The sequence below is a fragment of the Ambystoma mexicanum genome, chromosome 11 (assembly GCF_040938575.1).
Source record: "Ambystoma mexicanum isolate Mex_15411 chromosome 11, UKY_AmexF1_1, whole genome shotgun sequence".
In the NCBI taxonomy this organism is placed as follows: Eukaryota; Metazoa; Chordata; class Amphibia; order Caudata; family Ambystomatidae; genus Ambystoma; species Ambystoma mexicanum.
The window spans coordinates 1401439682-1401454304 of record NC_090934.1 but is presented as its reverse complement, the minus strand read 5'-3'; the positions used below and the strand labels follow the sequence as shown (position 1 = coordinate 1401454304).

The window sequence follows — 14623 nt, the reverse complement described above, 5'->3', positions numbered from 1 at the left end:
TGCTCCGGGCAAAGTAACCGTGACTGCAGTACTGCAGGGCATGCTCTGTGGCCTATGTGCCTTGGGAAGGTCCTTTGGCCATGCGTTCAGGCAAAGTATCAGTGACTGCAGTACTGCAGGGCATGCTCTGTGGCCTGTGGGCCTTGGGAAGTGCCTTTGCCCATGCTTTTAGGCAAGGTAACCGTGACTGCAGTACTGCATGGCATGCTGTGTGGCCTATGGGCCTTGGGAAGGGCGTTTGGCCATGCTTTCAGGCAAAGTAACCGTGACTGCAGTACTGCAGGGCATGCTTTGTGGCCTGTGGGCCTTGGGAAGGGCCTTTGGCCATGCTTTCAGGCAAAGTAACCGTGAATGCAGTACTGCAGGGCATGCTCTGTGGCCTGTGGGCCTTGGGAAGGGCCTTTGGCCATGTTTTCAGGCAAAGTAACCATGACTGCAGTACTGCAGAGCATGCTCTGTGGCCCGTGGGCCTTGAGAAGGGCCTTCGACCATGCTCTGTGCAAAGTAACCTTGACCGCAGTACTGCAGGGCATGCTCTGTGGCCTATGGGCCTTGTGAAGGGCCTTTGGCCATGCTTTCAGGCACAGTAACAGTGACTGCAGTACTGCAGGGCATTCACTGTGGCCTGTGGGCCTTGGGAAGGGCCTTCGACCATGCTCCGGGCAAAGTAACCATGACTGCAGTACTGCAGGGCATGCTCTGTGGCCTATGTGCCTTGGGAAGGTCCTTTGGCCATGCGTTCAGGCAAAGTATCAGTGACTGCAGTACTGCAGGGCATGCTCTGTGGGCCTTGGGAAGTTCCTTTGCCCATGCTTTTAGGCAAGGTAACCGTGACTGCAGTACTGCATGGCATGCTCTGTGGCCTATGTGCCTTGGGAAGGGCCTTTGGCCATGTTCTGGGCAAAGTAACCGGGACTGCAGTACTGCCGGGCATGCACTGTGGCCTGTGGGCCTTGGGAAGGGCCTTTGGCCATGCTTTCAGGCAAAGTAACTGTGACTGCAGTACTGCAGGGCATGCTTTGTGGCCTATGGGCCTTGGGAAGTGCCTTTGGCCTTGCGTTCAGGCAAAGTATCAGTGACTGCAGTACTGCAGGGCACGCTCTGTGGCCTATGGGCCTTTGGCCATGCTCTGGGCAAAGTAACCGTGACTGCAGTACTGCAGGGCATGCTCTGTGGCCTATGTGCCTTGGGAAGGGCCTTTGGCCATGCTCTGGGCAAAGTATCCATGACTGCAGTACTGCAGGGCATGCTCTGTGGCCTATGGGCCTTGGCAAGGGCCTTTGGCCATGCTTTCAGGCAAAGTAACATTAACTGCAGTACTGCAGGGCATACACTGTGGCCTGTGGGCCTCGGGAAGGGCCTTCGACCATGCTTTCAGGCACAGTAACTGTGACTGCAGTACTGCAGGGCATTCACTGTGGCCTGTGGGCCTTGGGAAGGGCCTTCGACCATGCTCCGGGCAAAGTAACCGTGACTGCAGTACTGCAGGGCATGCTCTGTGGCCTATGTGCCTTGGGAAGGTCCTTTGGCCATGCGTTCAGGCAAAGTATCAGTGACTGCAGTACTGCAGGGCATGCTCTGTGGCCTGTGGGCCTTGGGAAGTGCCTTTGCCCATGCTTTTAGGCAAGGTAACCGTGACTGCAGTACTGCATGGCATGCTGTGTGGCCTATGGGCCTTGGGAAGGGCCTTTGGCCATGCTTTCAGGCAAAGTAACAGTGACTGCAGTACTGCAGGGCATGCTCTGTGGCCTGTAAGCCTTGGGAAGGGTCTTTGGCCATGCTTTCAGGCAAAGTAACCGTGACTGCAGTACTGCAGGGCATGCTTTGTGGCCTGTGGGCCTTGGGAAGGGCCTTTGGCCATGCTTTCAGGCAAAGTAACCGTGAATGCAGTACTGCAGGGCATGCTCTGTGGCCTGTGGGCCTTGGGAAGGGCCTTTGGCCATGTTTTCAGGCAAAGTAACCATGACTGCAGTACTGCAGAGAATGCTCTGTGGCCCGTGGGCCTTGAGAAGGGCCTTCGACCATGCTCTGTGCAAAGTAACCTTGACCGCAGTACTGCAGGGCATGCTCTGTGGCCTATGGGCCTTGGGAAGGGCCTTTGGCCATGCTCTGGGCAAAGTAACCGTGACTGCAGTACTGCCGGGCATGCACTGTGGCCTGTGGGCCTTAGGAAGGGCCTTTGGCCATGCTTTCAGGCAAAGTAACTGTGACTGCAGTACTGCAGGGCATGCTTTGTGGCCTATGGGCCTTGGGAAGTGCCTTTGGCCATGCTTTCAGGCACAGTAACAGTGACTGCAGTACTGCAGGGCATTCACTGTGGCCTGTGGGCCTTGGGAAGGGCCTTCGACCATGCTCCGGGCAAAGTAACCGTGACTGCAGTACTGCAGGGCATGCTCTGTGGCCTATGTGCCTTGGGAAGGTCCTTTGGCCATGCGTTCAGGCAAAGTATCAGTGACTGCAGTACTGCAGGGCATGCTCTGTGGCCTGTGGGCCTTTGGAAGTGCCTTTGCCCATGCTTTTAGGCAAGGTAACCGTGACTGCAGTACTGCATGGCATGCTGTGTGGCCTATGTGCCTTGGGAAGGGCCTTTGGCCATGCTTTCAGGCAAAGTAACAGTGACTGCAGTACTGCAGGGCATGCTCTGTGGCCTGTAAGCCTTGGGAAGGGTCTTTGGCCATGCTTTCAGGCAAAGTAACCGTGACTGCAGTACTGCAGGGCATGCTCTGTGGCCTATGCGCCTTGGGAAGGGCCTTTGGCCATGCTTTCAGGCAAAGTAACTGTGACTGCAGTACTGCAGGGCATACTCTGTGGCCCGTGGGCCTTCAGAAGGGCCTTTGGCCATGCTTTCAGGCAAAGTAACCGTGACTGCAGTACTGCAGGGCATGCTGTGTGGCCTATGGGCCTTGGGAAGGGCCTTTGGCCATGCTTTCAGGCAAAGTAACTGTGACTGCAGTACTGCAGGGCATGCTCTGTGGCCCGTGGGCCTTGAGAAGGGCCTTTGGCCATGCTTTCAGGCAAAGTAACCGTGAGTGCAGTACTGCAGGGCATGCTATGTGGCCTGTAAGCCTTGGGAAGGGCCTTTGGCCATGCTTTCAGGCAAAGTAACAGTGACTGCAGTACTGCAGGGCATTCACTGGGGCCTGTGGGCCTTGGGAAGGGCCTTCGACCATGCTCTGGGCAAAGTAACCATGACTGCAGTACTGCAGGGCATGCTGTGTGGCCTATGGGCCTTGGGAAGGGCCTTCGGTCATGCTCTGGGCAAAGTAACCGTGACTGCAGTACTGCAGGGCATGCTCTGTGGCCTATGTGCCTTGGGAAGGGCCTTTGGCCATGCTTTCAGGCAAAGTAACCGTTACTGCAGTACTGCAGGGCATGCTTTGTGGCCTATGGGCCTTGGGAAGTGCCTTTGGCCATGCTTTCAGGCAAAGTAACAGTGACTGCAGTACTGCAGGGCATGCTGTGTGGCCTATGGGCCTTGGGAAGGGCCTTCGACCATGCTCTGGGCAAAGTAACCATGACTGCAGTACTGCAGGGCATGCTCTGTGGCCTGTAAGCCTTGGGAAGGGCCTTTGGGCATGCTTTCAGGCAAAGTAACCGTGACTGCAGTACTGCAGGGCATGCTCTGTGGCCTATGCGCCTTGGGAAGGGCCTTTGGCCATGCTTTCAGGCAAAGTAACCGTGAATGCAGTACTGCAGGGCATGCTCTGTGGCCTATGTGCCTTGGGAAGGGCCTTTGGCCATGCTTTCAGGCAAAGTAACCGTGGCTGCAGTACTGCAGGGCATGCTCTGTGGCCTATGTGCCTTGGGAAGGGCCTTTGGCCATGCTTTCAGGCAAAGTAACCATGACTGCAGTACTGCTGGGCATGCTCTGTGGCCTCTGGGCCTTGGGAAGGGCCTATGGCCATGCTCTGGGCGAAGTAACCGTGACTGCAGTACTGCCAGGCATGCACTTAGGCCTGTGGGCCTTGGGAAGGGCCTTTGGCCATGCTTTCAGGCAAAGTCTGTGGCCTATGTGCCTTGGGAAGGTCCTTTGGCCATGCGTTCAGGCAAAGTAACTGTGACTGCAGTACTGCAGGGCATGCTGTGTGGCCTATGGGCCCTGGGAAGGGCCTTTGGCCATGCTTTCAGGCAAAGTAACTGTGACTGCAGTACTGCAGGGCATGCTCTGTGGCCCGTGGGCCTTGAGTAGGGCCTTTGGCCATGCTTTCAGGCAAAGTAACCGTGACTGCAGTACTGCAGGGCATGCTGTGTGGCCTATGGGCCTTGAGAAGGGCCTTCGCCCATGCTCTGGGCAAAGTAACCGTGACTGCAGTACTGCAGGGCACGCTCTGTGGCCTATGGGCCTTGGGAAGGGCCTTCGGCCATGCTCTGGGCAAAGTATCCATGACGGCAGTACTGCAGGGCATGCTCTGTGGCCTATGGGCCTTGGCAAGGGCCTTTGGCCATGCTTTCAGGCAAAGTAACATTAACTGCAGTACTGCAGGGCATGCACTGTGGCCTGTGGGCCTCGGGAAGGGCCTTCGACCATGCTCTGTGCAAAGTAACCGTGACCGCAGTACTGCAGGGCATGCTCTGTGGCCTATGGGCCTTGGGAAGGGCCTTTGGCCATGCTCTGGGCAAAGTAACCGTGACTGCAGTACTGCCGGGCATTCACTGTGGCCTGTGGGCCTTAGGAAGGGCCTTTGGCCATGGTTTCAGGCAAAGTAACTGTGAGTGCAGTACTGCAGGGCATGCTTTGTGGCCTATGGGCCTTGGGAAGTGCCTTTGGCCCTGCTTTCAGGCACAGTAACAGTGACTGCAGTACTGCAGGGCATTCACTGTGGCCTGTGGGCTTTGGGAAGGGCCTTCGACCATGCTCCGGGCAAAGTAACCGTGACTGCAGTACTGCAGGGCATGCTCTGTGGCCTATGTGCCTTGGGAAGGTCCTTTGGCCATGCGTTCAGGCAAAGTATCAGTGACTGCAGTACTGCAGGGCATGCTCTGTGGCCTGTAGGCCTTGGGAAGTGCTTTTGCCCATGCTTTTAGGCAAGGTAACCGTGACTGCAGTACTGCATGGCATGCTGTGTGGCCTGTAAGCCTTGGGAAGGGCCTTTGGGCATGCTTTCAGGCAAAGTAACCGTGACTGCAGTACTGCAGGGCATGCTCTGTGGCCTATGCGCCTTGGGAAGGGCCTTTGGCCATGCTTTCAGGCAAAGTAACCGTGACTGCAGTACTGCAGGGCATGCTCTGTGGCCTGTGGGCCTTGGTAAGGGCCTTTGGCCATGCTTTCAGGCAAAGTAACCGTGAATGCAGTACTGCAGGGCATGCTCTGTGGCCTGTGGGCCTTGGGAAGGGCCTTTGGCCATGCTTTCAGGCAAAGTAACCGTGACTGCAGTACTGCAGAGCATGCTCTGTGGCCCGTGGGCCTTGAGAAGGGCCTTTGGCCATGCTTTCAGGCAAAGTAACCGTGACTGCAGTACTGCAGGGCATGTTCTATGGGCCTTGGGAAGGGCCTTTGGCCATGCTTTCAGGCAAAGTATATGTGACTGCAGTACTGCAGGGCATGCTCTGTGGCCCGTGGGCCTTGAGAAGAGCCTTTGTCCATGCTGTCAGGCGAAGTAACTGTGACTGCAGTACTACAGGACATGCTCTGTGGCCTATGGGCCTTGGGAAGGGCCTTTGGCCATGCTTTCAGGCAAAATAACCGTGACTGCAGTACTGCAGGGCATGTTCTGTGGCCTGTGGGCCTTGGGAAGGGCCTTTGGCCATGCTCTGGGCAAAGTAACCGTGACTGCAGTACTGCAGGGCATGCTTTGTGGCCTATGGGCCTTGGGAAGTGCCTTTGGCCATGCTTTCAGGCACAGTAACAGTGACTGCAGTACTGCAGGGCATTCACTGTGGCCTGTGGGCCTTGGGAAGGGCCTTCGACCATGCTCTGGGCAAAGTAACCATGACTGCAGTACTGCAGGGCATGCTCTGTGGCCTATGTGCCTTGGGAAGGTCCTTTGGCCATGCGTTCAGGCAAAGTATCAGTGACTGCAGTACTGCAGGGCATGCTCTGTGGCCTGTGGGCCTTGGGAAGTGCCTTTGCCCATGCTTTTAGGCAAGGTAACCGTGACTGCAGTACTGCATGGCATGCTCTGTGGCCTATGTGCCTTGGGAAGGGCCTTTGGCCATGTTCTGTGCAAAGTAACCGGGACTGCAGTACTGCCGGGCATGCACTGTGGCCTGTGGGCCTTGGGAAGGGCCTTTGGCCATGCTTTCAGGCAAAGTAACTGTGACTGCAGTACTGCAGGGCATGCTTTGTGGCCTATGGGCCTTGGGAAGTGCCTTTGGCCATGCGTTCAGGCAAAGTATCAGTGACTGCAGTACTGCAGGGCACGCTCTGTGGCCTATGGGCCTTGGGAAGGGCCTTTGGCCATGCTCTGGGCAAAGTAACTGTGACTGCAGTACTGCAGGGCATGCTCTGTGGCCTATGTGCCTTGGGAAGGGCCTTTGGCCATGCTCTGGGCAAAGTAACTGTGACTGCAGTACTGCAGGGCATGCTCTGTGGCCTATGGGCCTTGGCAAGGGCCTTTGGCCATGCTTTCAGGCAAAGTAACATTAACTGCAGTACTGCAGGGCATGCACTGTGGCCTGTGGGCCTCGGGAACGGCCTTCGACCATGCTCTGTGCAAAGTAACCTTGACCGCAGTACTGCAGGGCATGCTCTGTGGCCTATGGGCCTTGGGAAGGGCCTTTGGCCATGCTCTGGGCAAAGTAACCGTGACTGCAGTACTGCCGGGCATGCACTGTGGCCTGTGGGCCTTAGGAAGGGCCTTTGGCCATGCTTTCAGGCAAAGTAACTGTGACTGCAGTACTGCAAGGCATGCTTTGTGGCCTATGGGCCTTGCGAAGTGCCTTTGGCCATGCTTTCAGGCACAGTAACAGTGACTGCAGTACTGCAGGGCATTCACTGTGGCCTGTGGGCCTTGGGAAGGGCCTTCGACCATGCTCCGGGCAAAGTAACCGTGACTGCAGTACTGCAGGGCATGCTCTGTGGCCTGTGTGCCTTGGGAAGGTCCTTTGGCCATGCGTTCAGGCAAAGTATCAGTGACTGCAGTACTGCAGGGCATGCTCTGTGGCCTGTGGGCCTTGGGAAGTGCCTTTGCCCATGCTTTTAGGCAAGGTAACCGTGACTGCAGTACTGCATGGCATGCTGTGTGGCCTATCGGCCTTGGGAAGGGTCTTTGGCCATGCTTTCAGGCAAAGTAACCGTGACTGCAGTACTGCAGGGCATGCTCTGTGGCCTATGCGCCTTGGGAAGGGCCTTTGGCCATGCTTTCAGGCAAAGTAACCGTGACTGCAGTACTGCAGGGCATGCTTTGTGGCCTGTGGGCCTTGGGAAGGGCCTTTGGCAGTGCTTTCAGGCAAAGTAACCGTGAATGCAGTACTGCAGGGCATGCTCTGTGGCCTGTGGGCCTTGGGAAGGGCCTTTGGCCATGTTTTCAGGCAAAGTAACCATGACTGCAGTACTGCAGAGCATGCTCTGTGGCCCGTGGGCCTTGAGAAGGGCCTTTGGCCATGCTTTCAGGCAAAGTAACCGTGACTGCAGTACTGCAGGGCATGTTCTGTAGCCTATGGGCCTTGGGAAGGGCCTTTGGCCATGCTTTCAGGCAAAGTATATGTGACTGCAGTACTGCAGGGCATGCTCTGTGGCCCGTGGGCCTTGAGAAGAGCCTTTGTCCATGCTTTCAGGCAAAGTAACTGTGACTGCAGTACTACAGGACATGCTCTGTGGCCTATGGGCCTTGGGAAGGGCCTTTGGCCATGCTTTCAGGCAAAATAACCGTGACTGCAGTACTGCAGGGCATGTTCTGTGGCCTGTGGGCCTTGGGAAGTGCCTTTGGCCATGCTCTGGGCAAAGTAACCGTGACTGCAGTACTGCAGGGCATGCACTGTGGCCTGTGGGCCTTGGGAAGGGCCTTTGGCCATGCTTTCAGGCAAAGTAACTGTGACTGCAGTACTGCAGGGCATGCTTTGTGGCCTATGGGCCTTGGGAAGTGCCTTTGGCCATGCGTTCAGGCAAAGTATCAGTGACTGCAGTACTGCAGGGCATTCACTGTGGCCTGTGGGCCTTGGGAAGGGCCTTCGACCATGCTCCGGGCAAAGTAACCATGACTGCAGTACTGCAGGGCATGCGCTGTGGCCTATGTGCCTTGGGAAGGTCCTTTGGCCATGCGTTCAGGCAAAGTATCAGTGACTGCAGTACTGCAGGGCATGCTCTGTGGCCTGTGGGCCTTGGGAAGTGCCTTTGCCCATGCTTTTAGGCAAGGTAACCGTTACTGCAGTACTGCATGGCATGCTCTGTGGCCTATGTGCCTTGGGAAGGCCCTTTGGCCATGCTCTGGGCAAAGTAACCGGGACTGCAGTACTGCCGGGCATGCACTGTGGCCTGTGGGCCTTGGGAAGGGCCTTTGCCCATGCTTTCAGGCAAAGTAACTGTGACTGCAGTACTGCAGGGCATGCTTTGTGGCCTATGGGCCTTGGGAAGTGCCTTTGGCCATGCTTTCAGGCACAGTAACAGTGACTGCAGTACTGCAGGGCATTCACTGTGGGCCTTGGGAAGGGCCTTCAACCATGCTCCGGGCAAAGTAACCGTGACTGCAGTACTGCAGGGCATGCTCTGTGGCCTATGTGCCTTGGGAAGGTCCTTTGGCCATGCGTTCAGGCAAAGTATCAGTGACTGCAGTACTGCAGGGCATGCTCTGTGGCCTGTGGGCCTTTGGAAGTGCCTTTGCCCATGCTTTTAGGCAAGGTAACCGTGACTGCAGTACTGCATGGCATGCTGTGTGGCCTGTAAGCCTTGGGAAGGGCCTTTGGCCATGCTTTCAGGCAAAGTAACAGTGACTGCAGTACTGCAGGGCATGCTCTGTGGCCTATGCGCCTTGGGAAGGGCCTTTGGCCATGCTTTCAGGCAAAGTAACCGTGACTGCAGTACTGCAGGGCATGCTTTGTGGCCTGTGGGCCTTGGGAAGGGCCTTTGGCCATGCTTTCAGGCAAAGTAACTGTGACTGCAGTACTGCAGGGCGTGCTTTGTGGCCTATGGGCCTTGGGAAGTGCCTTTGGCCATGCTTTCAGGCACAGTAACAGTGACTGCAGTACTGCAGGACCTTCACTGTGGCCTGTGGGCCTTGGGAAGGGCCTTCGACCATGCTCCGGGCAAAGTAACCACGACCGCAGTACTGCAGGGCATGCTCTGTGGCCTATGTGCCTTGGGATGGTCCTTTGGCCATGCGTTCAGGCAAAGTATCAGTGACTGCAGTACTGCAGGGCATGCTCTGTGGCCCGTGGGCCTTGAGAAGAGCCTTTGTCCATGCTTTCAGGCAAAGTAACTGTGACTGCAGTACTACAGGACATGCTCTGTGGCCTATGGGCCTTGGGAAGGGCCTTTGGCCATGCTTTCAGGCAAAATAACCGTGACTGCAGTACTGCAGGGCATGTTCTGTGGCCTGTGGGCCTTGGGAAGGGCCTTTGGCCATGCTCTGGGCAAAGTATCCGTGACTGCAGTACTGCCGGGCATGCACTGTGGCCTGTGGGCCTTGGGAAGGGCCTTTGGCCATGCTTTCAGGCAAAGTAACTGTGACTGCAGTACTGCAGGGCATGCTTTGTGGCCTATGGGCCTTGGTAAGGGCCTTCGACCATGCTCCGGGCAAAGTAACCATGACTGGAGTACTGCAGGGCATGCTCTGTGGCCTATGTGCCTTGGGAAGGTCTTTTGGCCATGCGTTCAGGCAAAGTATCAGTGACTGCAGTACTGCAGGGCATGCTCTGTGGCCTGTGGGCCTTGGGAAGTGCCTTTGCCCATGCTTTTAGGCAAAGTAACCGTGACTGCAGTACTGCATGGCATGCTGTGTGGCCTATGGGCCTTGGGAAGGGCCTTTGGCCATGCTTTCAGGCAAAGTAACAGTGACTGCAGTACTGCAGGGCATGCTCTGTGGCCTGTATGCCTTGGGAAGGGTCTTTGGCCATGCTTTCAGGCAAAGTAACCGTGACTGCTGTACTGCAGGGCATGCTCTGTGGCCTATGCGCCTTGGGAAGGGCCTTTGGCCATGCTTTCAGGCAAAGTAACCGTGACTGCAGCACTGCAGGGCATGCTCTGTGGCCTGTGGGCCTTCGGAAGGGCCTTTGGCCATGCTTTCAGGCAAAGTAACCGTGAATGCAGTACTGCAGGGCATGCTCTGTGGCCTGTGGGCCTTGGGAAGTGCCTTTGGCCATGTTTTCAGGCAAAGTAACCGTGACTGCAGTACTCCAGAGCATGCTCTGTGGCCCGTGGGCCTTGAGAAGGGCCTTTGGCCATGCTTTCAGGCAAAGTAACCGTGACTGCAGTACTGCAGGGCATGTTCTGTGGCCTATGGGCCTTGGGAAGGGCCTTTGACCATGCTTTCAGGCAAAGTATATGTGACTGCAGTACTGCAGGGCATGCTCTGTGGCCCGTGGGCCTTGAGAAGGGCCTTTGTCCATGCTTTCAGGCAAAGTAACTGTGACTGCAGTACTGCAGGACATGCTCTGTGGCCCGTGGGCCTTGGGAAGGGCCTTTGTCCATGCTTTCAGGCAAAGTAACTGTGACTGCAGTACTGCAGGGCATGCTCTGTGGCCTGTGGGCCTTGGGAAGGGCCTTTGGCCGTGCTTTCAGGCAAAGTAACCATGACTGCAGTACTGCTGGGCATGCTCTGTGGCCTCTGGTCCTTGGGAAGGGCCTTTGGCCATGCTCTGGGCAAAGTAACCGTGACTGCAGTACTGCCGGGCATGCACTGTGGCCTGTGGGCCTTGGGAAGGGCCTTTGGCCATGCTTTCAGGCAAAGTAACCGTGACTGCAGTACTGCAGGGCATGCTTTGTGGCCTATGGGCCTTGGGAAAGGCCTTTGGCCATGCTTTCAGGCAAAGTAACCGCGACTGCACTACTGCAGGGCATGTTCTGTGGCCTGTGGGCCTTGGGAAGGGCCTTTGGCCATGCTTTCAGGCAAAGTAACCGTGACTGCAGTACTGCAGGGCATGCTCTGTGGCCCGTGGGCCTTGAGAAGGGCCTTTGGTCATGCTTTCAGGCAAAGTAACCGCGACTGCAGTACTGCAGGGCATGCTGTGTGGCCTATGGGCCTTGGGAAGGGCCTTTGGCCATGCTTTCAGGCAAAGTAACAGTGACTGCAGTACTGCAGGGCATGCTCTGTGGCCTGTAAGCCTTGGGAAGGGCCTTTGGCCATGCTTTCAGGCAAAGTAACCGTGACTGCAGTACTGCAGGGCATGCTCTGTGGCCTATGTGACTTGGGAAGGGCCTTTGGCCATGCTTTCAGGCAAAGTAACCGTGACTGCAGTACTGCAGGGCATGCTCTGTGGCCTCTGGGCCTTGGGAAGGGCCTTTGGCCATGCTCTGGGCAAAGTAACCGTGACTGCAGTACTGCCGGGCATGCACTGTGGCCTCTGGGCCTTGGGAAGGGCCTTTGGCCATGCTTTCAGGCAAATTAACAGTGACTGCAGTACTGCAGGGCATGCTCTGTGGCCTATGCGCCTTGGGAAGGGCCTTTGGCCATGCTTTCAGGCAAAGTAACCGTGAATGCAATACTGCAGGGCATGCTCTGTGGCCTGTGGGCCTTGGGAAGGGCCTTTGGCCATGCTTTCAGGCAAAGTAACCGTGACTGCAGTACTGCAGGGCATGCTGTGTGGCCTATGGGCCTTGGGAAGGGCCTTTGGCCATGCTTTCAGGCAAAGTAACCATGACTGCAGTACTGCAGGGCATGTTCTGTGGCCTGTGGGCCTTGGGAAGGGCCTTTGGCCATGCTTTCAGGCAAGGTAACTGTGACTGCAGTACTGCAGGGCATGCTCTGTGGCCTATGCGCCTTGGGAAGGGCCTTTGGCCATGCTTTCAGGCAAAGTAACCGTGAATGCAGTACTGCAGGGCATGCTCTGTGGCCTGTGGGCCTTGGGAAGGGCCTTTGGCCATGCTTTCAGGCAAAGTAACCGTGACTGCAGTACTGCAGGGCATGCTGTGTGGCCTATGGGCCTTGGGAAGGGCCTTTGGCCATGCTTTCAGGCAAAGTAACCGTGACTGCAGTACTGCAGGGCATGTTCTGTGGCCTGTGGGCCTTGGGAAGGGCCTTTGGCCTTGCTTTCAGGCAAAGTAACCGTGACTGCAGTACTGCTGGGCATGCTCTGTGGCCTCTGGTCATTGGGAAGGGCCTTCGGCCATGCTCTGGGCAAAGTAACCGTGACTGCAGTACTGCAGGGCACGCTCTGTGGCCTATGGGCCTTGGGAAGGGACTTTGGCCATGCTCTGGGCAAAGTAACCGTGACTGCAGTACTGCAGGGCATGCTCTGTGGCCTATGGGCCTTGGGAAGGGCCTTCGGCCATGCTCTGGGCAAAGTATCCATGACTGCAGTACTGCAGGGCATGCTCTGTGGCCTATGGGCCTTGGCAAGGGCCTTTGGCCATGCTTTCAGGCAAAGTAACATTAACTGCAGTACTGCAGGGCATGCACTGTTGCCTGTGGGCCTCGGGAAGGGCCTTCGACCATGCTCTGTGCAAAGTAACCGTGACTGCAGTACTGCAGGGCATGCTCTGTGGCCTATGGGCCTTGGGAAGGGCCTTTGGCCATGCTCTGGGCAAAGTAACCGTATCTGCAGTACTGCCGGGCATGCACTGTGGCCTGTGGGCCTTGGGAAGGGCCTTTGGCCATGCTTTTAGGCAAAGTAACTGTGACTGCAGTACTGCAGGGCGTGCTTTGTGGCCTATGGGCCTTGGGAAGTGCCTTTGGCCATGCTTTCAGGCACAGTAACAGTGACTGCAGTACTGCAGGACCTTCACTGTGGCCTGTGGGCCTTGGGAAGGGCCTTCGACCATGCTCCGGGCAAAGTAACCACGACCGCAGTACTGCAGGGCATGCTCTGTGGCCTATGTGCCTTGGGATGGTCCTTTGGCCATGCGTTCAGGCAAAGTATCAGTGACTGCAGTACTGCAGGGCATGCTCTGTGGCCTGTAAGCCTTGGGAAGGGTCTTTGGCCATGCTTTCAGGCAAAGTAACCGTGACTGCAGTACTGCAGGGCATGCTCTGTGGCCTATACGCCTTGGGAAGGGCTTTTGGCCATGCTTTCAGGCAAAGTAACCGTAACTGCAGTACTGCAGAACATGCTCTGTGGCCTATGGGCCTTGGGAAGGGTCTTTGGCCATGCTTTCAGGCAAAATAACCGTGACTGCAGTACTGCAGGGCATGTTCTGTGGCATGTGGGCCTTGGGAAGGGCCTTTGGCCATACTTTCAGGCAAAGTAACCGTGACTGCAGTACTGCAGGGCATGCTCTGTGGCCCTTGGGCCTTGAGAAGGGCCTTTGGCCATGCTTTCAGGCAAAGTAACCGTGACTGCAGTACTGCAGGGCATGCTGTGTGGCCTATGGGCCTTGGAAAGGGCCTTTGGCCATGCTTTCAGGCAAAGTAACAGTGACTGCAGTACTGCAGGGCATGCTCTGTGGCCTGTAAGCCTTGGGAAGCGCCTTTGGCAATGCTTTCAGGCAAAGTAACCGTGACTGCAGTACTGCAGGGCATGCTCTGTGGCCTATGTTTCTTGGGAAGGGCCTTTGGCCATGCTTTCAGGCAAAGTAACTGTGACTGCAGTACTGCAGGGCATGCTCTGTGGCCTGTGGGCCTTGGGAAGGGCCTTTGGCTTTGCTTTCAGGCAAAGTAACCATGACTACAGTACTGCTGGGCATGCTCTGTGGCCTCTGGTCCTTGGGAAGGGCCTTTGGCCATGCTCTGGGCAAAGTAACCGTGACTGCAGTACTGCCGGGCATGCACTGTGTCCTGTGGGCCTTGGGAAGGGCCTTTGGCCATGCTTTCAGGCAAAGTAACCGTGACTGCAGTACTGCAGGGCATGCTTTGTGGCCTATGGGCCTTGGGAAGTGCCTTTGGCCATGCTTTCAGGCAAAGTAACAGTGACTGCAGTACTGCAGGGCATTCACTGTGGCCTGTGGGCCTTGGGAAAAGCCTTCGACCATGCTCTGGGCAAAGTAACCATGACTACAGTACTGCAGGGCATGCTCTGTGGCCCATGGGCCTTGGGAAGGGCCTTCGGTCATGCTCTGGGCAAAGTAACCGTGACTGCAGTACTGCAGGGCATGCTCTGTGGCCTATGTGCCTAGGGAAGGGCCTTTGGCCATGCGTTCGGGCAAAGTATCAGTGACTGCAGTACTGCAGGGCATGTCTGTGGCCTGTGGGCCTTGGGAAGGGCCTTTGGCCATGCTTTTAGGCAAGGTAACCGTGACTGCAGTACTGCATGGCATGCTGTGCGGCCTATGGGCCCTGTGAAGGGCCTTTGGCCATGCTTTCAGGCAAAGTAACAGTGACTGCAGTACTGCAGGGCATGCTCTGTGGCCTGTAAGCCTTGGGAAGGGCCTTTGGCCATGCTTTCAGACAAAGTAACAGTGACTGCAGTACTGCAGGGCATGCTCTGTGGCCTATGTGCCTTGGGAAGGGCCTTTGGCCATGCTTTTAGGCAAGGTAACCGTGACTGCAGTACTGCATGGCATGCTGTGTGGCCTATGGGCCTTGGGAAGGGCCTTTGGCCATGCTTTCAGGCAAAGTAACAGTGACTGCAGTACTGCAGGGCATGCTCTGTGGCC

The 14623-nt window shown here is 56.7% G+C and overlaps 1 protein-coding gene across 3 annotated transcripts in view; it reads left to right on the top strand.

Annotated features, from left to right (window-relative positions):
- LRRK1 (leucine rich repeat kinase 1) overlaps positions 1–14623 on the top strand; it is a 1071210-nt gene that overhangs the window by 505514 nt on the left and 551073 nt on the right. The gene's annotated exons all lie outside the window — the stretch shown is intronic.